At 36.7% G+C, this 17,738-nt stretch overlaps 1 protein-coding gene across 4 annotated transcripts in view; it reads left to right on the top strand.

Annotated features, from left to right (window-relative positions):
- Positions 1–17,738, top strand: part of sv (shaven) — a 119,723-nt gene that overhangs the window by 49,559 nt on the left and 52,426 nt on the right. The gene's annotated exons all lie outside the window — the stretch shown is intronic.

Raw genomic sequence — 17,738 nt, 5'->3', positions numbered from 1 at the left:
AGTAAGTACCATACGTACAATTGATCATCAACATAATCGGGCTTTTATTTTTCAATTATACTCGTAATCCTATCGCCGCAGTCAATGAGTCGAATTCGAATAAAAAACTATACTTACCAATATTACCGAGGGTTTTCCAAAACGCCGAAACATCGAAACAAAACCATACGATAAGAAAATTATTTTCACCAGAAAGGGTAATATCTCTCACTAGTCAGCTGATTTATCGTTCCGCATCGATGAAACTTTTATCCTTTCCATTCATTCGATCGTCACTTTTACTTCTTCGCAATTCTGCAATTCGACGACGAGAAAACTGACGACAGAAATTACGTTGAAAGACTCGGGCTCAGAAAATACCAATTTGCCATGTGCCGGGGTCAAACAGACAAAAGTCAGAAGATTTTGCAATTGAGTGGATTTTCTTATCATTATTATGTTATCTACCTATTCAATTGCGATCGGTCTCGCCATATTTCCTCACAATTAGCCGAAAAAACTCTCACTGGATTTGATGGGTTGTGTGAAACTTTCAAAAGTTCTGAAAATAATCAACTAATTTCAAGTACAAAATTTTGTTTTGAATGCTGGAAACATTTTTTTGTCAAAATGAGTACGAGTTTTTCGCCAAAACTTTCAGCCATTTTGATAGATTACAGAGTAACATTTGAATAGGTAATTTTACAGAAGTTCATTTTTACCAGAAATTGGAAGAGGGACTGACATCTAAATTGCAACAAATTGGGCTACAGCGCTGAAATTTGATACAAACACATTTTTTTCAACTCCACGAATTGCTTAGATACGCTTTTGAACCGTTGTGAGCAGTTCTGGAGCTTCCGGTAGATGTTTGAAAATTGGAAAATTTTACCCAGTGAAGTTAGAAAGCTAAAATTCACTTTAAACTCTGATCTTAATAATTATGCTGAATTGGTTAGAACTGGTTTCAAGATGTTCTGGAAAACTTCCGGCCAGATTTTGGAGATTCTAGATTTTCAAAAGTGTGTCATAAATCGGTTTCTGCCAATTCAAAACCCTCACAAGGGAAAATTTTTTTAATTAAGTACTTTTACAAAGCAGGAACGAAAGAGAATCCTAAAATATACCACCAGTCAAAATTTCAGAGGGGCTCAAAATCATTTTTCTTGGTAAATTCTTAAAAATTTGGGAAAAAATGAGGAAAAAAATCGAAATTTTAGCAAATTAGGTAACTTAGAAAGCTGAAATTTGGTTTATACCTTATTTTTGACCCATCGAGTCGATTGGTGACAGTTTCGAAATATTCTGGAGCCTCCAGGCAGCGGAATTTCGGTTTCTTAAATCTACGAAAAAAGCGCTTAAATAGGATGATAATAAAATTCAGCACCTATATAAACTTGGATCTACCCACATATGCGACTCTTTCGATGAATTTAGGAAATATTTTTGGGGCTCGTTTGAATCCAAAATTTTCTGCAGTGATAATTTTTGACAAGGCAACCTCTTAAGGTGTCACACTCCGATTTGAACAAGACCACGATTTTTGGAAAGAGCATAGTCTAAAACCCCCAAAACCAAATTTTCAGCTGACCAAGAGTCCTATTTCGATCCTTCCCAGTCCGGTTCAAAAAATTTTGTTCCGGTTGAAATACTTCCCTCGTAATTCTTCAGCAATTTCAAAATGGAAATTTGATAAATTCACCGTACCTCTGTAGTTTGATAAAAAAAATTTGAAATTCACTTTGTGTCCTATTTTTTGACGTGCCGAGTCTATACTGAAGATAGTTTTTGGTCGTTTTGAAGGCTCCGGAAATTTTTATTTTTCAGAAAAATTTCAGTTTTCCCAAAAATACCATAAAATCTGTCGAAATAAACGTTGGCGCTTACGACCCATTTAGTGCATGTTGCTGATCCACTTGACCAATTAAACACCCATTTTCCATATTCAGATATATGTATTTTTCAAATTTTCAATTATTGAATCGCTGGAGAAATACAAATATGTTTTCGAATTGGCAGAACTCGATTTCGGAAAATGGCGAACAATCGGTCAAGTAGCTCACTAACAAGCACTAGGTATATTTCATAACGTGTTTTTTATTTTCTGGAAATGGGTGCTCCAGAACGACCCAAAACCACCTCCAATTGACTCAGCATGCTGAAAATTCCAAAATTGCTCGAAACGATTTGAATCAGTTTCCTATCGATTTGAAGATTTGAAAATACAAAAGAACATACTAAATTTCTGAGTTTTGAGTCAATTTGGCAAAATTTTGACTTTCTCCTCATTTTTGGCCTAAATTTCATTTTCAAAACACCAAAAATCCAAAAATACCCTTCAGCATCTAAAATTTTGGTTGATAATGTATTTTTGCACCTGCTCTTACGAAGTTATGACTTGCTAGCTCTGTCCAGTTCAATATTTTTCGATTGGGATATTTTTTAGCGAGCAGATCTGATCAGATGAAAATTTTGATAGATCAACAGGTACAATCTGACTGTACTTTCACTGAAAATATAATTAACTGCCGTCTCATCGTTGGAAAATATTGAACCAAACGAACGAATACCGATATCTTTTACGACGATGGTTGGGAAAAAACTTTGGACGAATATTTCAACAGAAGCGTCTCTTTAGGTATCATTGAAAGGTTAAATTAAAAATGCGTAGCTATTTTAGTACCTATACAGAGCAGAGTGGAACAATGTGGAAAATTTCGACTTGGGAACAGGTGTTGAATTGGCGAACCGTGACCTGCGAAGGGGTTCAAACCGAAAACATAGTGAATGAAGTTTACAAATACTCGTATACGAGCATAGTCGTAGGTATTTAGCGGTAAATTTATGCCAGCTACGTCTAGGGTACATTTGCCTCCCATACGGCTATTTTCGATAATTTGCTCTATTAGGATTGCATCGATTGTACGTACTACGTAGGTATTACTAGAAGGCATATACTACAGTGAGGTACGTGTTTGCTCGCGAACCATGAAATGCATCTCGCGGCATGGCGTGGCATGGCACGGTGCACCTGCATCGGAGCGCAGTTCAACCGTAGCACCATGACGGTTATGTAAAATGCATACCTCGAGTCGTAGCGTCATTCACAACTGCAATGCAAGGCAAGGCGTACTCTTCGGCAACTCTTACGACACCTCGTTACATAAAAAGGTTGCACGATTCGAAACAAGGGGGCGACGACGCGACGACGTAATTTCTTTAATCGGGTGGTTTTTACATTTTTCGAATCCAAAAAACAGAAAAAAAAACACGAGTACATTATAGAACTATGTACATGTAATTACATTAAAAATACGCCGGTATGATAACTCACTGCAAAGGTTCTTTCGGGTTTCGGGCGCTGTATATACATATTTTAGCTTTTGCTACTGCTGCTGGAGACCTAAAGTTGAATCCATTGTACGAGTATAAAAACCGTTCAGCTCGAAAGATCACAAGAAGCTTCATTAATTTCATTTTCCTCGGCCCGCTCGAATACTTGCAAATATCCTTCTGTTGGTATACATTTGTTTAATGGATATTCTAATTGGTCTTTGTGCTTGGCGATATTAACGTTCGTCGTTCATATTTCCTTTTCACCCCGGCTCGCGGCTCGGGCTTTCTCCTTTCTCTCAAGTTGTATTGTATTTGTATCTTTGCGATTTTCATACTGTATCGTCATATTTGTACGTTAATAAAACAACGCCGCGAATCTGCTTTTCGCTATTTCGTCGTATTATTTAATTACTCGCAAGGTTGGCTTAGGTACCCAATTTTAAAAGCATTGTTTCATTTTCATTCAACGCGGAGAGATTGAGATTTTCTAGCCTGCTTTATAGTACGTCTCAACTTTTTGCCAACGTTCGGCAGTTGGTTTTGTTTTCTGCAAGTCTCGCTGCCGTTCCCCATCCCCTCCCACGTAGTAGGTCTGTGGTCTCTGGCGAATTTGAAATTCTCAAAACTGACCGACCTTTGAAAGGGTAATTTAACATTGATCGTATATTAGTATAGGGCTACATACTCGTACGTATAGGTACAGGAGGTAGCATACAATGTGCCATAGAGAATCCCTTTCTAGCTTTTCGAGTAGGTAGTAGGTACTTTTATCCACGTTCATGTCGTCAAAATGTCATCGGTCCGCTTGTCTTGTCTAACAAAAAACTGAAAATCCCCCCCCCCCAAATGAAAAACAGAAAACAACGCAAATTGAAACGATCCCCCCCTCCAATCCTCACCAGTCGGTGGGGGTATTTTATTATTAAAGAAAAAACAATCTTAGACTAAGGGTTACTAGAATAAACATATGTATCTAAATATAATTATAGCTTCACTCCAAGTCTAAGCATGGATGGGAGGGGGGAGAAGGGGGGGAGACGGATTGTCCACCACGACCCAAGCCCCTAGGCAGTTGCCTAAGGCCCAGTTGTCACTTCCTAGGTTTTGTTACCACGCGTACCTGTTCTGATCACGACCAAGCACCCAACCCATCTCAGGGTGAAGTTTGAACGGGGAGTGATTTCACCTAGGGGTGATCCCAACAAGTTAGGTCCCCTAGTTATTGCCAAGAGGTTTATTTGGACTTTTGTGGGGCAGTCGGTGCACTTGCTTAGGGCTTCTCACCAACTGCCCATGAGAAAAGATTGTTTTCTGTATTATAAGTTTAGTATTTACAAGTATAGATAAATATTATAGTAAATTTTAGGATTATTTCAAGATCCAGGTAAATTCAGTCCCGAGTATTTCATGTCTTGAATTTGGCTTTGGGCATAATTTGATTTACAGTTGACAATATTGGTTTTTGACATCTTGTTCAGGTAGTCACGCTTTCATGTTTGGTGGGAGGGTGCAAACTCTCAGAGCCACTGTAAGGCCCTTGAAACACTCTAGGAGTGCTTGTTTAACTAGTGGCCATTCAAGTTGGTCCAAGCCACACCCTAATCTTGGTACTGCGATTTTTGCGATGTTTAGCTCAACGCATTTGGCTGCCAGAGCTTTCATTGTTCATACAAAGTCTCCTATTGTCGCTTGTCCTGGTGTCTTTCTTTGATTACTGCATATAAAACGTAGTTCCCTTTGCTGTATATCTCCACCACATCACCCACTTTGGCACCCCTTGACTTTAGAGTGTCTACATTGCCAAAGGCTTGTCTGAATTTGACCACTATGCCCTTACTCATCCTGAAGTCTCGGCTAACACAATGCACTAAGGCATACTCTGGTATTTGCAGCATTAGGTCGTCTTCTAGTTCTTCTATCGTAAATACTCCATTAGATCTTACTGATATATGTCCCTAGTTGTCCCTCTGGATCTTTTCCTCGCATTTCCTTTCGATATGTTCAAGTATACTCTTCACCTGAGTGGGGGGTCAGTTTGCCGGTGTGCAGTTCACTGATGATTAGGTACTCCCTGTATGGAAGCAGGGAGGACACAGAAGCTGGCCCCACTGGGTGGTAGAATCTCTCCTTTATGGCTCTGAGCACAAGATATTTCATTGCATTGGCGTATCTGTGGTTTGTGAAGATCAGGCTGTAGGGGTGTTCCAGATTGTTGGATACAACTAGCTGGTCCATGGCCCTATCAAACTATCCTACATGCCACATTTTGGTATTCTATATCGGCAAAATACTTCCCTAGAATGGACTGGGGGCTGATCGGATTGTCCTTAAGAGTTGGCTTTTTAGTTTTTTGTATGATCAAAGAATGACCTCACCACTAGAAGTCTCGAGTTGACATCTTCTAACGTGTGGCTGTTCTCATACGGTCCAGGTGGTATAACCCTTGTTCCAGACACCTATCCCCCCCAGGGGAGCACTCTTCAACTTCTGGTTTTTCTCCGACTACTGATCGCGAACCCTCATGCCTTTCAGCACTACTCAGCACTACTCAGCACATCGGTCGGTGTGGCCCCTGCCATTTCTTGATAGGGGGACATTTCACCATCTTCGGTTATTGTGGTTATGCTGACATTTCCTGTCTTGTTGACTATATGGGATTTGTGGCGGATTCTAAGAAAAGAAACTTTGTTCAGTTGGTTCGATGATTGCCTAAGGATTCTAAGAATATTTTTACACTTCATGTTCATGTTTTTCAAAATTATTGATCTAGATAGGTAGAGATACAAAAGCCAAAAAAAAAAAAAAAACTAGACAGCTGCGCCAAGCGCAGCTGTAACAGTGTGCGTAGCTTCTTTAGTTTGGAAAGCGCAACGCAATTTTGGAAAAGAAGCATAACAAAATTTCAAAAAAAGGCGCAACTTCGAAAAAAGCACAATGCGACTTCAAAATAATAAGCACAATGCGATTTAGAAAAAAATCACAACGCAAATTTCAAAAATAGAACAAGATTCCGAAAAAAATCAAAATATGATTTTGAAAAAAAAGCATAACGCAACTTTTTAAAAAAAAGATTGGAATTTTGAAAGCAGAACGCAATCATGATTTTAAAAAAAATCACAATATGATTATGAAAAAAAAGCACATCACGATTTTCAAAAAAAGCACAATGCAACTTTGAAAAAAAGCGATTGGGATTTTGAAAGCAGAACGCAATCATGATTTTAAAAAAAACGCACAACGTGATTTCGAGAAAAAAAGCACAATACGATTTTCAAAAAAAGAAAGCACAAAGCAACTTTGGAAAAAAGCAATTGGGATTTTGAAAGCAGAACGCAATGATGATTTTAAAAAAAGCACAACGCGATTTTGAAAAAAGGCACAACGCGAATTTTAGTTTAAAAAAAGCACAACGCGATTTCGAAAAAAAAGCACAACACAATTTTGAAAAAAAAGCACAACGCAATTTTGAAAAAAAGCACAGTGCGAACTTTGAAAAATGATCAACGCGAATTCTCAAAAAAGCACAAGGCCAACTTTGAAAAAAAGCACCATGCGCTTTGGAAAAAAAAGCACAACGCAAATGTTGAAAAAAAAACAGAACGCGAAATTCAAAAAAAAAGCACAACGCGATTTTGAACGCGATTTTGAAAAAAAAGCACCACGCAATTTTGAAAAAAAAGCACAACACAATTTCGGAAAAAAGCACAACCCGATTTTGAAAAAAAAGCGAACTTTGAAAAAAATCACAACGCAATTTCAAAAAAAAGCACAACGCGATTTTGAAAAAAAAGCACAACACGATTTTGAAAAAAAAGGCACAACGCGAATTTTAGTGAAAAAAAAAGCACAACACGATTTTGAAAAAAAAGCACAATGCAAACTTTGAAAAAAAGCTCAACGTGAATTCTGAAAAAAGCACAAGGCCAACTTTGAAAAAAAAGCACAATGCGGATTTTGGAAAAAAACACCGCGATTTCGAAAAAAAGCACAACGCTATTTCAGAAAAAAAAGCACAATGCAAACGTCGAAAAAAAGCACAACGCAAACTTCAAAAAAAAAAGCACAACGAGATTTTGAACGCAATTTTGAAAAAAAAAGTACAATACAATTTCAGAAAAAAAGCACAATGTGAACGTTGAAAAAAACACAATGCGATTTCAAAAAAAAACCGATTTTCATTTTAAAAAGCACAACGCGAACTTTGAAAAAAAGCACAAAGCAAATTTTGGAAAAAAAGCACAGCGCAATTTTGAAAAAAAAACGCACAACGCGATTTTGAAAAAAAAGCACAACGCGATTTCAAAAAAAAGCACCACGCAATTTCAGAAAAAGAAGCACAACCCGATTTTTAAAAAAAAGCACGACGAGAACTTCAAAAAAAAAGAACACAATGCGAATTTTAGGAAAAAAAGCACAGCGCAAATTTTAGAAAAAAAGCACAACGCGATTAAAAAAAAAAAAAAACACAACGCAAATTTTGGAAAAAAAGCACGTGATTTTAAAAAAAAAGCGCAACGCGAACTTTGAAAAAAAAGGCACAACAAAATTTTGAAAAAAAGCACCACACCATTTTGGAAAAAAAGCATAACGCAATCTAAAAAAAAGCACGATTTAAAAAAAAAGCACAACGCGATTTTAAAAAAAAAGCACAACGCGAATTTTGAAAAAAAGCACAACGTGATTTTTTAAAAAAAGCGCAACGCGAACTTTGAAAAAAAAAGCACAACACGAACTTCAAAAATCAAGGCACAACAAAATTTTGAAAAAAAGCACCACACCATTTTGGAAAAAAAGCATAATGCGATTTTGAAAAAAAAACACGAGATTTAAAAAAAAAGCACAACGCGATTTTGAAAAAAAAGCACAACGTGAACTTCAAAAAGAATCACAACGCAATTTCGAAAAAAAGCACCACACAATTTCGAAAAAAAGCACAACGCGATTTTGAAAAAAAAGCACAACGCGAACTTCAAAAAAAAGCACCACGCAATTTCAGAAAAAGAAGCACAACCCAATTTTTAAAAAAAAGCACGACGAGATTTAAAAAAAAAGCACAACGCGATTTTAAAAAAAAGCACAACGCGAATTTTGAAAAAAAAGCACAACGTGATTTTTAAAAAAAAGCGCAACGCGATTTTTAAAAAAAAGCGCAACGCGAACTTTGAAAAAAAAGCACAACGCGAACTTCAAAAATCAAGGCACAACAAAATTTTGAAAAAAAGCACCACACCATTTTGGAAAAAAAGCATAACGCAATTTTGAAAAAAAACACAACTAGATTTAAAAAAAAAGCACGACGAGATTTAAAAAAAAAGCACAACGCGATTTTTAAAAAAAGCACAACGCGAATTTTGAAAAAAAAGCACAACGTGATTTTTAAAAAAAAGCGCAACGCGAACTTTGAAAAAAAAGCACAACGCGAACTTCAAAAATCAAGGCACAACAAAATTTTGAAAAAAAGCACCACACCATTTTGGAAAAAAAGCATAACGCGATTTTGAAAAAAAACACGAGATTTAAAAAAAAGCACAACGCGATTTTGAAAAAAAAGCACAACGTGAACTTCAAAAAGAATCACAACGCAATTTCGAAAAAAAGCACCACACAATTTCGAAAAAAAAGCACAACGCGATTTTGAAAAAAAAGCACAACGCGAACTTCAAAATAAAAAAACAACGCGAATTTTAGAAAAAAAGCACAACGCGTTTTCGAAAAAAAGCACCACGCAATTTCAGAAAAAGAAGCACAACGCGAACTTTGAAAAAAAACACAATGCAAATTTTAGGAATTGAAAAGCACTAGATTTCGAAAAAAAAGCACAACACAATTTTTAAAAAAAAGCACAACGCAATTTTAAAAAAGAAGCGCAACGTGAACTTTGAAAAAAAAGCACAATGTGATTTTTAAAAAAAAACAACTCGATTTTGAAAAAAAAGCACAACGCGATTTTAAAAAAGAAGCGCAACGCGAACTTTGAAAAAAAAGCACAACATGATTTTTAAAAAAAAACTCGATTTTGAAAAAAAAGCACAACGCAATTTCAAAAAAAAAGCACAACACGATTTTGAAAAAAAAAGCACAACGCGATTCCGAATACACTATGCTATGCTATTCTGAAAGCTCCGGAGCACAACGCGATATATCAGGAAAGCATAAGCACTGCAGTACTGAGAGATTGAGAGAACCTCTTGGGAGCACAGCAAAATCACAAATGACTGGAGGTTTTGATTCTGAAAGGGTAACCACCTGCTTTCAGCATCTATGTGTGTAAATGAAACACCTGCAGGTGTTTCACAAATGACTGGTGGGTTTTCATTCCGAAAGGGTAACCACCTGCTTTCGGCATCTAGTCTAAAATTGAACAATGGGAAAGATAACACTGTAGATAAGAATATTTTAGGACCCCTGCAGTGTTACATTTTAAAACCGATGTCGGCTTCCCTTTTGATACCTTTCTCATTGTTCAATTTTGAAAATTTAAAGTCGGCTTCGCTTTTGTCGGCTTCCCTTTTGATATGGCCCTTTTCCCTTTTTTATTCTTTTTTTGGTACAAATTTTCGTAATTAATTGCAATTACTCAAGAAGCTAATTGAGTAATTGCAATTATAATTACGACATTCCCTCCCTCAAGTTATGCCTCACCTACCTACGAAAGATTCAAAAAAATCGGCCCATTCCTCTAAGAGAACATTCGAGCCAAAGAATTTTTCAACTTTCGGAACGAAACCAATAGTGTGCTACGCACACTAAAAAAACAAACAAACAAGGATGAATACCATCTTCCAACACCAACAACCCTGATTAACTATGACCTTCATTCAACCAACATCGCCATTATAATATTGGTAAAAAAAATTCACGCTGGCAATGAAAAATTTCCTTACACGAGCGACGAGCGTATACGAGTAGTACGAGCGTTCATAAATAATGCGGCGACAAAGAGCAGACAACTGTGAAATATGAAAATGTAAGATGTAAAACGAGAGAGAGAGAAAGAGAACGAGAGAAAAAAGAAAGCTTTGCTCAAAATACGGCGAAAAAGATGGAGTAATATGAATGGAATTTTATTGGCTCCGTCAAGGGCGCGTTTGATAAATCAGTAAGGCTAAGGGATGGAGTGCAGTTGCACTATTTATAATCCTTCTCGTGTTTTAATTTCGCGGCTCGACGATCACGCTTATATACGAGTATACTCGAAGCTCGTACGAGTGCCAGTATCTCTATGTACCGTACGGTACCTTTTGCCTTTGCCTTATACTTATGTACTACGTGCCATTGCCATACCTAACTTTACTGTAAATCGAACCACCAACACCGTATAATGCGGCTATCAGCTGAGAAAAAAATGAACGAGCGTTTTGCGAGCAAATAAGAGAAGAAAAATGAAAAAAATTATAAAACATACCTACCTCGATACCTCTACGTACGTAGATTCAACTGACGTGAGTAACTATAGCTAAATGCTCGAAATTACAAAATATTACAAGTATATACCGCGGTGTTTTGTGGCTAACAAAAATAGGCATACCTATACGTGTACCATACCACAATTCGCGGAAGTTGTCAAGGTGATAAGAATTTGACAATTTTAAAAATAATTATTTTCTTCATCTTGGAAAAGTCTCGACTGGTAGAAAAACATCAATTTCAACGCGCAAATTACCGTGAATTATGCTTGATTTTTTTTTTTTTCGTCAATCAACACAATCCGCACAACGTGGCTTACCGGTTAATTAGTAAGTTGGCGGCAGTTCTGTATAGGATTCGAAAGAAAACCCAACTATTAAATGGTAAGCATTATTTTATCGGTGTCAATGGATAAGTTATCTAACATTTAGAATGTTGCCAACGACTCGTTATACTCGTACTTACCATACCTACCTAGTACCTACCAATGTATATCTACGTGGAAATGCATCGAGAGGGAGGGAGAGAGAGAAAAAAAGAGTTGATTTTATATTACAATACGAGTCGTTGTCTTATTTCGTAATTCGATTTAACGTCGTTATGGTAGTTGCAATAACAAAAGAGAAAAAAACACCATCAATTACCGTATTTGAATACCTACTTATACATCGATGGTTGCTAAAGTATACTCGTAATAAATTGCATATATACGAGTACTTGATGGAACAATAATAATTGCGACGTGCGACGTGCATTACTTAGTTATAATTTTTATTATAGGATTTTAATACAGTTTTCAGAAATTAAAAAAATTATATCAAGACGCAAACCAGTTTTCAAAAAACCTCAAAACTTTCATTTGTACGGCTCATTTTCAAAAAGGTTGCGCCTCCTTTTCTCAAGATCGAGTTTCTCTATCAATCAGTGACATTTCATCGCTGAATTGGAAGTAAAGAAACGTAGAGTGAAAAATTTTGGTAATTTTTAGCAAAAAAATGAGATTTTTTGGAAATTTTCGACAAAAAGCAAAACTTTAACAATTTCTGCAAAAAGCAGGACTTTCGGCAATTTCGGAGAAAAAAAACGAGATTTGGGACAATTTTTGATTGAAGTAACTTCTCGGAACTTTTAGCTAAAAACCAATAATTTTCAGCCATTTTTGGCATGAAACGAGACAGTTTAGCAATTCTGACAAAAAAGCTAAATTTTTTGTCATTAGGTATTTGCGAAAAGCGAGACTTGGAACATTTTGGCTAAAGGCGGGATTTTTTTGTTTTTTTTTTCAAAAAATTTAATTTTTGAAAATTAAAAAAAAAAAATAACTCGAGTAATCAAAAATTTTGTGAAAGTAACTCACGATACTTTTCAAATTCTTCGTTCAATCTTGATCAATTTCTGGTAATTTTTAGGGATTTTTATGCCAATCTTATATTTTTTACGATACTTTATCCGGTTTTGATAAACTCAAGGTTATATTTTCGCGATTATTAATAAATTTTCAATTTTAAGCATTTTTCCCCTCAAGTTGTAGAAATTCCATCTTTTCTTTGATTCCATTTTTGAAATTTTGCTCCTTCAGCATTCATAGGCACGTGCTCGCTAGGACAACCTCAAATCTCTAATTCCACGGTAACATTTTTCAAAATAAAAAACCCATTATCTCAGGGCCATCTATACCAAGGCTAGCGTCTGCTGCCGGCGTCATAGTCGACGTCCAATTTGCATATTCAACTCAAGCTGGTAATTTCTTTCCAAGGAAAAAAAAATTCGCGAGAATTCAACATACACAAACGGATGCGACGATCGTTTCGGTCCTTTTTGCACATTTGGCAAACCATGTGCTATATGTGCTGCCTTTTTAAACCCTTTGGTTTTGGAAAAATCGAGCGTAAATAAATAACCGAAAGAGTGTACATACAACTACATACGAGTATAATGGTACGAGTACATGTAAGTATAGTTATACGAGCAGCAACAAAAACACGCCGATATAAATGCTTGAAATTATATAGAAACGCGTAAAACCGACCAACACCAACTCCAACACGTGAACCGAGTCAAGAGGGTAGAAAGAAATAATGAAGTGAAACGTACTCGTAGTCGTAGAATTGAATTTACACCATCACAATGACTTGATTTGCTACTGTTATCTATAAACTGCTGGTTTTTGTAAAGCACCCCTAAAACCTTGGTAAACTGTTTTATAACGCGTTATTCATTCGCTGCGGGCTCCGGCTTCGGGTCGCTCTCGCTCTCGCTATATTTAATAAAGTTTCCTTCTTCATTCGATCGAGCTAATCTTTTCTCCATTTCACTTCATCTCTCTCCTCTCAGTCCTCTCTGTCTCTGTCGTATACGAGCCTATAAATACGAGTACGAGTACGAGTAGTGTCTGACGACGTGAGTGATGCTGGAAAAAGAGTCGAATCGACCTTACTACTACTACGAGTACATACATACGTAGACCTCCTAAGCACATTAATATTCGCAGCATCCGAGAATGTTTGCCAGATGCTTCCATTCCATTGATGGGACACGAACCGTCTTCTACCTGTGGAGTTGGTGCTATGTACATCGACATCATCGATGCCCAGGTATTCAGCATCTACCTATAATACCTACCTATCATCCTACGTCGTCGTATGTGTATCAATCGCGACTCGACGATTAGTAAATTTGACTTTTTTCGCCACTCGAGATATGTAGTGGCCCACAGCACATCCTTCGAATGATCAGCTGATTGAAGGAAGATGCTTCATATAGCTGTAGTTGTACTCGCCGACCGAAAAGTCATAGACGATTAAGAAAAATTTAACGGTGCGGCGCGTAAGCCTTCGGCGGCTCATCTTTACAGTTCGTTAGCTGTGCGCAGATTAATACGAGTACGAGTACGCGAGTACCAGTAGCAGGCGAGAGGCGATAATGTGTAGGCTGAGGCTCGCAGCTGCGCCAGTTTAATGGTCTGGTAACTTTGGCGATCAGGGTGGCCGACTTTTTACTTTACTCTTTACCCATATTGTTCGACGTTCGAGCCGAAAGTGAAATTTTTTTCAACCACCTGTTCTCAGGTAAAAGTTACCTATACCTATACCTAAATCTATACACAGCGAAGAAGAGTCGACAGAAATGAGAAAATTACGCAATCACAGATCGCGTTTCGGATCGCTTGACTCGCGCCCGATACCCGATTTATTGGTTTCTCAGCGTGCTACACGCGCCACAGCAGCTCAAACAAACCAAATACTTGTAGGTACTCGTATAGCGTGGTAATTTTGCATATTTGCCACAGCCTCGTAACAATACTCGCACCTTTTTGTCAACAAGCTCAACCAGGGAATGAGAGATGATCAGTAGGTACCTAAGTGTCGATGTGTTATGTAAAAATTGTAATACCTGTCGCGAATTCACTGATGCCATTTTTTTTCATCTTTAGGTAGGTACCTACGACGAATTGCAATCGATAGCGAAACAATTTTCAACTATCAATTTACGAGTAGGTTCGCGTAAGCCTATCCTTTTTTTTATTGCTTCATGGTACGGTTAAATTCAAATGCACACTGCAAAATAAACTCGATGGTGGGGATAATGATGACGATGATGATGAAGATAGTGCCTCATTCCCAAGTACTATGTTGTCTGCTTCTCATGCTGTATCAACATTGAAATTTAAACCAGCACCTACTCAATTTTGGAAATTAGACCCAACATTGGTTTCTAATATGAAGTTACAAAAATCATAATTTTGATTCGCGGGAAAAAGGGGACACTTTTGTACCACGAAATTTTAAAAATCTACGGATGTTTCCTCGGTCCTCAGTAGCGAACAGAGAGAAACTTAGTTTCCAATTGTGTCGTGGAAGTGAGAAAAATCGAATCACGCATCAATTAACTGTTACCCACTCGAGTCACCTCAAATTCCCTAACAACCCCCCTCCGAGCCCATTTTTTTCAAGTTTTTAGTCCGGCATATGACAATAGGAGTAATAGCACCTCTTTAACCCCCCCCCCCCCCCGAAGACGACTCAGGTGGGTTCAAGTCATTTTAGAGCCTCCAGCGACTTTTTTGAAAATTACTGGAGCCTCCAGTAAATTTTTGAAACTTGAAATTTCCCCAAAATTTCATCAAACTGAGATGGAGAGTCGAAATTCATTCTGCAAACTAATTTCAATACGCTACGAAGTTGACTGCTGGTGGATTTCAAGTCGTTTTGGAGCCTCCAGCGACTTTTTGAAAGGTTGTATGGCGTTTTTTTTTTTTTTTTTTTGGAAAATTGAAATTTTCTAAAAGTAGCTGGAAGCTTCAACACCATTTGAAACCACCATGTAGGCTGCCAAGTATATTTTTTCAGCTTGCCAACTCCATTTGATAAATTAATGTTGGGGAAATTTCAAATTTCAAAAATCTACTGGAGGCTCTGAAATGACTTGAACCCACTTGAAGTCGTCTTCAGCGGGTGTTAAAATTGAAGTGTATAGACATAGAGTAAATTTAAGCTTTCCATCTCTATTTGATGAAATTTTGTGAAAATTTAAAGTTTCAAAAATCTGCTGGAGCCATCAGGAATTTTCAAAAAGTCGCTGGAGGCTCCAAAACGACTCGAAATTCACCTTCAGTACTTTGTAGAGTATTGAAATTAGTTTTTAGAATAAATTTCAGCTTTACAACTCCAATTTGATGGAATTTTGTGGGAATTTCGAGTTTCAAAAATCTGCTGGAGGCTCCAGAACTGCTCAAAACGGGTTGAAACCGTTTCCAATCGATTTGGCATGTCGAAAATAGGGTACATCCCAAATTTCAGCTTTCTCGGTCAATTTGGTAAAATTTTGATTTTTTCCCCTCATTTTTGGCCTAAATTGGATTTTCAAAAATTCACAAAAAATCGAAAAACGCACTTTAGCACTTGAAATTTTGACAGGTGATAAATTTTTGCATGATCTTTCGATCTACCTTTGTAAGGTTTGAAAAATATCGTGCAAGTCCTAAATGTTGAAACGCAAAATCTGCGATTTCGGCTGACCTGTCGAATCAAAATGGCCGCCATTTTGTGAGTATGGCCAACTTTTTTTTGGGCAAGTTTGCTTTAAAATGTTCCTTAGGATGTCACCTTGAAGAAAAAAGTTGTCCCGGAGGATCGCCGGGGGGGGGGGGGTGCAATTTCTCCTATTGTCATATACCGGACTATTTGGGCTGTTTTGTATGTACAATTTTTCGTGATTTTGAAATAATTTCACCACTTCTTTGAAACTTTCAATCGGTTTTTCCGATTTTTTTGTTCATCAGTTATTCGTCAACTTTAGCTCAACTTGTTTCTTTTTTCATTTGTTTGTTCTATTTATCAATCTTTCTACTGATTGTGGTCATCTTTGAGCGGGATTTTTACAATTTTACCAAGTTTTTATGATACCTCGACAATTTTTCTTCATTTTGTGAATTTCACGCTATAATTTTGAGACGAATCTTTTTTTGTTGGGTGTATTTTGTGCAATATTTGCAACATTTGATGAAACTTTTGAAATATTTTACACTTCTTGCGATTTTACAGATTTTTATAGCTAATTTTTTAAACATTTATGAACAATTTTTTCATGAATGTTTCGTGCATTTTTTTGAAAATTTGATAATTTTACCGATTTTATTCCATTTTAACGATTTTTATGACACTATGGTTGACTTTTTATCGGTTTTAGATCATTTTTCGTACGTTTTGGACAACTTTTGCTCAACTTCATAACATATTCCGTGTGTTTTTTGTTTGTTTTCAATATTTTTCTTGTTATTTAATTTATTACCGCAAGTTTTGAGCCATTTTTTCGTAATTTTTCCCAATTTCCTGGATTCAATTTCATCAGGCAAGGGAGCTGTTCATCTTTGAACCGGACACAGCTAAATTGAAAAAGCATAAAAAAATACATCACAAGCGCAGGCAAAATTCAAGGTACGAAAGTGCATTTTGGGATATTTGTGGTAAAATTTTTAAAATGAAATTTGGACCAAAAATGGGGGGAAATGAACGACTTGAAACCACCTCCAATTGACTACTTAAGTATTTAGAATTTAGAGCGTGATGTATAAATTTCAACTCTTCAACTTCATTCGGACATTTATTTGTATAATTATCAACTCTCAAAAATCTATAGAAGGCTCCAGAATTGCTCAAAATGATGGGGGGGGGGAGGAGCATGACCGAAAATAGGGTATATTTACGTATTACGTACATGTCACATTTAAGCTTTTTACGTCGTTGATTTTTTTGTTCGGAAATTTCTCTGCTAATTGGAATATTTTTCTTATACGAGCCAATTCATATCTGATCCTAGAATTTTGGTTGAAATCAATCTCTTCTGAACTAATCAGATTCGAGAGAAGATGCCTGTTTCTATTTTACCTACCCAAAAATAACTTTTATATTGTTATTTGAGAGAACTGACGAGTCTCCACTTCAATTTCAAAACAGATTGAATGAATTTCACAAAGGCTAGCGACGAAGAGGTTCGAGGTCAGTTCCCTTACAGAATGTTATTTCATACTCGATCTAGAAGACGCTAGATATCCAAAGTTCTTGTCCAACAGTTCTACACTCTGATTTCAAACCCAAATTTGAATTCTTGTTCGAAAATATCAACTCCTCGAGTCAAAGATCTTTCCCAAGTGAGGCTTCAAAGCTAGGTACAAGACGTGAGAAAAAATATTTGCTATCATTCCGATTGCTCAAAATGACTAATGACTTGAAATTTGCGATGAGATATAAAATTCATCTCTATAATCAAGAGACCGATCTTCGAAACTCGAAAACACACCTCGTATACCTCAACATAAAATTTTTCTCGAAAGCATTCCGGAAATTTTTCGATGAAAGTTTAACGAAGCTAATAAAAAAAATGACTCGACATAAAATAACATTTCTCGGTTTTAAATTTTTAAAATAAATACTTAATCTAATCGTCATTTTTTATTAAATTCAGGAAAAATTTACAGAGAATTTTCTTTCATCTATACTTCGTTTCTTTTTGCTGCC

This window comes from Planococcus citri, chromosome 4 (assembly GCF_950023065.1).
Source record: "Planococcus citri chromosome 4, ihPlaCitr1.1, whole genome shotgun sequence".
Classification (NCBI taxonomy): Eukaryota; Metazoa; Arthropoda; class Insecta; order Hemiptera; family Pseudococcidae; genus Planococcus; species Planococcus citri.
Note: the sequence above shows the minus strand (reverse complement) of the source record. Positions and strands in the feature narration are given on the sequence as shown.